The sequence below is a fragment of the Pinus tabuliformis genome, chromosome 9 (genome assembly GCF_031772625.1).
Source record: "Pinus tabuliformis cultivar Carrire ecotype Pingquan chromosome 9, CPIR1, whole genome shotgun sequence".
Taxonomy (NCBI): domain Eukaryota; kingdom Viridiplantae; phylum Streptophyta; class Pinopsida; order Pinales; family Pinaceae; genus Pinus; species Pinus tabuliformis.
In genome coordinates, this window is record NC_142307.1 from 1,455,124,529 (window position 1) to 1,455,131,568 (window position 7,040).

Sequence of the window (7,040 nt, forward strand, 5' to 3'; positions counted from 1 at the left end):
GAACCTAAGGATGAAGCAGAAGAACGAGCTCTCACTAATGCAGAGAGGGATCTATGGAAGAAAGACAAGAAGAAGAATGCACAAGCATTGCAGCTTATTTGGCCGGGAGTGGACCGAGTTGTGTTCTAGAAGATTATGATCATGTCTTCAGCAAAGGAATCATGGAATACCTTGGCGAATACGAGGAGAGATTTTGAAAGTCTACAAATGAAGGAGACAAAGGACATTGATTCTTTCATGAATCGGGTCATGACTGTCGTAAATCAGTTAAAAATTTATGGTGAGGAAATTAAAGATCAAACAATGGTTGAGAAGGTCCTCAGATCTTTGTCTACCAAATTTGATGTTGTGGTAGCAGCCATAGAAGAAGCCAAGGATTTGACATCACTGACAATTGATGAGTTGATGGGATCACTTCTATCACATGAGGCAAGGATAGACAAAAATAAGGATTCCACTTTAGAGACCACTTTCAAAAGTCAGGTTTCTATTTCAAGAGATAGAGGTCGAAGCAGAGGACGAGGCGAAAGACATGGTGGTCAGAGAGATGGCCGAGAAGAGCATGAACATGAAAGTGGAAGCAACTGCAGAAGCTTCAACAATAATCAAAGAGTTGACAAATCAAAGGTGAGATGTTATTATTGCAATAAATTTGGTCACTATGCCTGTGATTGTAGGAAGAGGATAGTTGATCAAGGAACCAGAGAGCTAATGTCACTACAAAGAGTACTAACTCCATGTTCCTAGCTTGCTATACCATGCATGAACCTTCTGATAATGTGTGGCTATTAGATAGTGGTTGCAGTAACCACATGATAGGCAACAAGAATTTGGTTGCAAATTTGGATCAATCTGTGAAGACAAAGGTAAAGTTGGGGATTGACAAAACTATGGATGTAGATGGAAAAGGATTGGTCAACATTCTGACCAAGTAGGGGGAGTCGAAGACAATCTCAGAGGTATATTATGTCCTTGGTCTCAAACATAATTTGATAAGTGTTGGTTAATTGATGCAAAAAGGATACAAAGTTACTTTTCAAGGACAAGAGTGTGTTATATATGACAAGCCCCCAAGCAAGCAGTTGATAGCAAAGGTGCAGATGACGAGGAACAAACTCTTTCCTCTAATTATGAATTACAATGATCAGGTCAGTTCTTTTACAATTGCATGTTCTAATGATTATTGGTTATGGCACTTTCAGTTTGGACACTTGCACTTTTCTGGTTTAAGATTGTTGCAGCAGAAACAGATGGTCAGAGGATTACCTCCCATCAAAGAACCTGCTAGTACTTGTGAGTGTTTCATCTTGGGAAAGCAACACTGTGAAAGTTTTCCAAAGGGAGTTGCATACAGAGCAAAGCAACCTTTTGAGCTAGTGCATACAGACTTGTGTAGACATATGAGGACACAGTCGATTGGTGGAAGTTGTTACTTCCTCACTTTCATTGATGACTATAGTAGAAAGACTTGGGTTTACTTCTTGAAGTAGAAGTCTGAAACTTTTGCAAAGTTCAAGGAATTCAAAGCCTTAGCAGAGAACCAAAGTGATCGACAAATCAAGGTATTGAGGTCAGATCATGGTGGAGAATATGATTCAAAGGCATTCCATGATTACTGCAAACAACATGGAATCATAAGACAGTTTACAACCGGGCACACACCGTAACAGAAATGTGTAGCAGAGAGAAAGAACAAGACAATTATGAACATGGAAAGAAGCATGTTGAAAGGCAAAAACTTGTCTAATGAGTATTGGGTAGAAGCAGTTGCATGTGCTATCTATGCGATCAACAGATCTCCTACAAAGAGTGTGATGAACAGAGTACCAAAATAAGCATGGTCATATATGTCTTGCAGCGTATCTTATCTTAAAGTATTTGCATGTGTAGCTTATGCACATGTGCCTAAACAACTAAGAGGTAAATTGGATGATAAAAGTGAAAAATGCATATTTACTGGTTATAATGAGCAATCAAAAGCTTACAAATTGTATAACCATATCACCAAGAAAACCATAATTAGCAGAGATGTTGTGTTCAAAGAACAAGAATCGTGGAATGGTTGTATAGACAAAACAATTGATGCACAAGCTCCATTGGTGGAAGAAGATGATGTAGCAGAAAAGGAGCAACAAGAATCACAGGTGAAGACACCAAATAGAGACACACCAACAAGGACTCAAATGTTTTATGAGCAATATGGATCTTCAAGCAGATCAACAAATCGAGATTCTCCCAACAATCAATTAGGTGATGAATCAAGCAATGGTAAGTGAAAGATGAGAAGTCTAAAAGATATTTATGATGATTTGGAAGTTAGTTCAAATTTTGCATTGTTGTCTTTTCAACCTTTTTCATTTGAAGAAGCAATCAGAGATGAAAATTGGGTGCAAGACATGGATGAAGAAATTGAAGCTATCGAAAAGAATGATACATGGGATTTGGTTGATTTGCCAAAGGATAAAAATATCACTGGTGTAAAATGGGTATACAAGACAAAGTTGACTGAGAAAGGTGAAATTGACAGATTTAAATCAAGACTTGTAGCAAAAGGATTCTCGCACCAACTGGGAATAGACTTTAGAGAAACGTTTGCTCCGGTAGCCAGATTGGATATTGTAAGAGCACTTCTAGCCACAACAGCTTAGAACAAGTGGGAATTATATTAGATGTATGTGAAATCATCCTTCTTGAATTGAATTCTAGAAGAAGAAATTTATGTGCAACAACCTCGAGGATATCAAGTTGAAGGTAAAGAAGATAGAGTTTATAGGTTGAATAAAGCGCTCTATGTACTCAAGCAAGCACCTAGAGCTTGGTATAACAAAATTGACAGCTACATGATCAAGAATGGATTTTGCAAAAGCAACATTGAGCCTACCTTGCACACAAAGGTAAATGAGCATGGAAAAATTTTGATTGTTTGCTTATATGTTGATGACATGATTTATACAGGTGACTTTGAATTTAAAGAAGCCACGATGAAAGAATTTGAGATGACAGATTTTGGCCTCATGAAATATTTTCTTGGCATAGAAGTTGAGCAATCTGAAAAAGGAAATTTTATTTGCCAAAATAAATATGCTAGAGATTTGCTGAAAAGATTCAGGATGGAAAATTGCAAACTTGTCCCTACACCAGTTGGAACAAGTACAAATTTAAACAAGGATGGTGAAGGATCAGATGTCAATCCAACTCTATTCAAAAGATTGGTTGGCAACCCCATGTATCTCACAACTACAAGACCATATATTATGCAAGAAGTGAGTTTAATTTCCAGATTTATGGAGACTCCAAAAGAAAACATTGGAGTGTAGGAAAATAATTCTAAGATACATAGCAGGTGCCAGAGTCAGTATTTGCATACTGCCATCAGTGATCAAAATCCCTCTTTTATATCATATTAGTGTCCTGTTTGAATTTTTTTTGCATTCCACTTAGGTCATCATGCAAAAATTTGCTCACTGATGGTAGCCCAAAATAAAAAATCACTCTCCCCTCTCAAAAATTTGTATTTGTTGGCCCACCTTCATGTGTCTTGCTGAGCATCCATTGACCATAAAGGCTCATTTCATCATGTTTTATATCAGTCAAGTCCACCTGAAGTTCAATCATTTAAGGTTCCATTAGGTCACCTAGGTTTTATTTTCCCGAGGTCCAATAAATCACCATCTCACTGCATAAGGTCAGCAAATATGAGAGTGAAGAAAATAATATATTTTTCAGTTAAATAAAGGTTTACAAGCATGTAACCATGGTTACTTAAAGCCCCAAATTTGATTTCAAAAAAGGAAATTTTTTCTAGTCTGTAAATTTTTACTTCAAAACAGATGTAATAATTTTTATTTTCATTTATGTAATTTTATGTCTATTATATGTAAAAAGTCACCGTTTCAATTGTCTACTCAATTCCATTGCCAATAGTATCCAAACAAAGGTCAAAATCAAGATTGCCAAAGCATCATCCACCTGTTAAAGGAAAAAAGGTCAGAAAGTAAAAAAAAGCATTAGTATGAAAGTTTGAAAAGTGACATGAAACATTAGAAAATGGGTGTGCAACTCATAAATCAAAACTCATTCAAGTATAAAAGCTCTCAAGACATCTATGCAACCTTCATTTGCACTCCTACACTTTTAAACCTCCTCAGCAAAAGAAGATTTTCGGATTTCAGGTGAAATTAGGCAAAACAGGGCGAGAGGGCGTGTTTAGACAAGGGAGGGCGTGTTTGGCCTGGTTGCCGCGTGTTTGCCAAAAAAGCCAGTGCATTTTCTAACGACGCTACGTGCATGTAGCTCAATGGCACGTTTGACTGGGACGTTGCGCGTTTGCCTGGGAAGACCAGAAATTTCCCAGAACATCCTCCATTTGCTCCAAGCTTCGAAAATTGTCATCAAATGCTCTAGTAAATGAGGTAGGTGGGAAATACATTCACTCCTCCCCTCCATTATTGATCTTTTTTTCCACAGAAAAAAGCGGTAACCTTTTATTTATAAAAATGAAAAGTTACACAAAGCATATGCATTGAAGCATTTCAGAAGTTGCCCATTGGGCTCGAGTGCTTTTGCACACAATGTAACATAGCGAGGCTACCGTGCATTCAGAGAGAAAGAAAGAAAAAGAAAAAGGAAGGGAGGAAAGGACAGAAAAACTGGTTCCAGGGAGTGAGTAGAAGACTCACACCTCATGTTTTTCTCCCCTTCTTCTTTTCGACCTTGCGCCACTCTCCTTGGGTGGGCTCAATCGTTGCTAGGACTAAATGTGTTTCTGCTTTCTGTGGAGCTGTATCCTCGTTTGAGTCTAAAGTATCTGAGGGGTGATGCCGTTTGATCCCTCCCATGCTCAGATCCTCGCTTGTCTTCTCTGCCTGATTTGAATGGAGTTGTGAAACCTTGTTGGCTGATATGTTTTCCTTTTGGGTCTCCTTTCCTTGGGTAGGCTCAATATTCTTTGTGGGGGTAACTTCCTCCTCTGCTTCTGATTCGTTGTCCTCTGAGTCAGGAGGGGGGAATTGCCACCCTTTTCTCTGCTTCCCTTTCTGCTTCTTTTACTGTTTTCTTTCTTGGCTTCTGGGCATGTACTTTGCAAGTGTCCTGTCAGCCTACAAATTCTGCATCTGAAAGCAGTGTTTTCGTAGTCTAGTCCTTGCAGCCAGTTTTGTTGCTTGTATACCAGCCTTATACTTTTCGGCAGTCCTTTACTTAGATCAACTTCCACACAAATGCGTGCATAGGTGTAGATCCTCTCGTCAATCCTCTCCAGATCTGTTTTGATATATTTCCCTATGATGTTCCCAATTCCTTCCAAAACGCGTTCACTCCAAAAGTGAAGAGGAAGGTTATATAGGCGGACCCAGACCGACATTATGGAGACAATCATTTTGTTTGGATCAAAATCTGGAAACCATGGGGTCATAAAAAGACCCGATGTTCCCCAAAACCAAGGCCCTGCACTGATGATTGTATCTCTGGCTTCCGTGGTTGTGAACTTAACAATGAAAAACCCCTTGGAGCATAGATGTATATCGCATTCCATGGTCCAATTGATGAAGATCCAATGAAATAGATCCATTGGCTTTGGCCAAAAACTGTTAAATCGACAGATTAGGGCCTGAGTTTCATATGACTTAACGTATTCTTCTAGTCCTGTAGAATCAATGTTGAGGGCTGGGGTTTGCCCTAGCTGATCTACTATGTATGGCCTAGGTGTCTGTCCACCTTGATCTGGAGGGGACCCTGGATCTCTGTTACCCTGTAAGATGTTTTTGTATGAGGATCCTCCCTTGGGTTGTTGCTGAGATGTTGTCTTTTTCCCCTTGTCTCCTCCTGTGGTGCTTGGATGTCCCTGGGGCAGAGCACCTCCTCTCAGCCTAAGGTTTAAAGCAATGGTTGTTTCTGGGCTTATATCGTAGTTTTTCAGGGTTCTGCTATCCTGAAGGGACCACCTACCACTGACCAAATGTTGGATCTGAACAGGGTATCCCATCAATGCCCATATTTGCTGTTTCAACTGCATAATGGTGCTTTCTGCATGTACCCACACTAGACTGGTTTTCCCCACAGGGGGTTTAATAAAAATATGAAAACAAGTTGATGTTACCTGTTGCCTGGGTTCTGGCTGTTCTAGCTGCCCATGACATTGCGCTGCCTCAAGATGCGAGAAAGGAGGCTGCCCCCGTGGTATACACAGATAAGACCTCTTCCTTGCCTCATTCCAGATCTGGAGAAGCCAGGCTCGATCTATGGCTGTGTGCAGCGAGACTGTCTTCCGCCAGGGGTCCTTAAGATGCTTCTTTCTTGCATGAAAATCTCCAATTCCTGCCTGGATCCAATTTTCTTTTGCAGAGATGTTGGTTTCGGCCGCTGACTCTTCCTGTAGTCGGTCGAGTTCCGGTATACCTGCATGAACAGTGATGGCCAGTATTTCAAGCACAACCCCCATTCGAGGACCAGCACAAAGGGATCTAGGCCATTGAGAAATTGCGCCGGAGGTGCGCAGGCACTGAGCACGATGGCCAATGTATATAGAAACCCCAGCGCATCCCACAGACCACCCAATGTGCGCACCAAGACAGAGATCTCGGACGGACTGTGATGAGGGTGCTTGGTTCAAGTATGTGATCAAAGACGAGGGCACAGTCCGCCATTCAGGTCTGCAGGGGGCCCCAAGAATCAGCCCATCCGTCGCCTGGCCGCACCCAAGAAAATCTTGGTTTCCTTGCCCCACAGAAGCACCACCACGAGGGACGACAGTGGACCCCCAGAGTTCGAAACCATGGAAGCTCCTCCAGTTCAGCGAGATCCGACCTGCGGCGGCTGCGTTGGTAGCAAAAAACCCTAGGTCGAAAGAACATTCGCCCGCGCTCTCCATTTTCCACCGGCTATTGTTACTCCCCTCCATTATTGATCTACATAGGGATTTATAGTCCTTTGTTGTCATTACTCAACTCAAAACCCTAGTAACATATTTTTACTCTTAAATCACATTTCTTAGCATTTCATTACCACTCCCACCACTTAAAGACTATCCCCTATCACCTCCC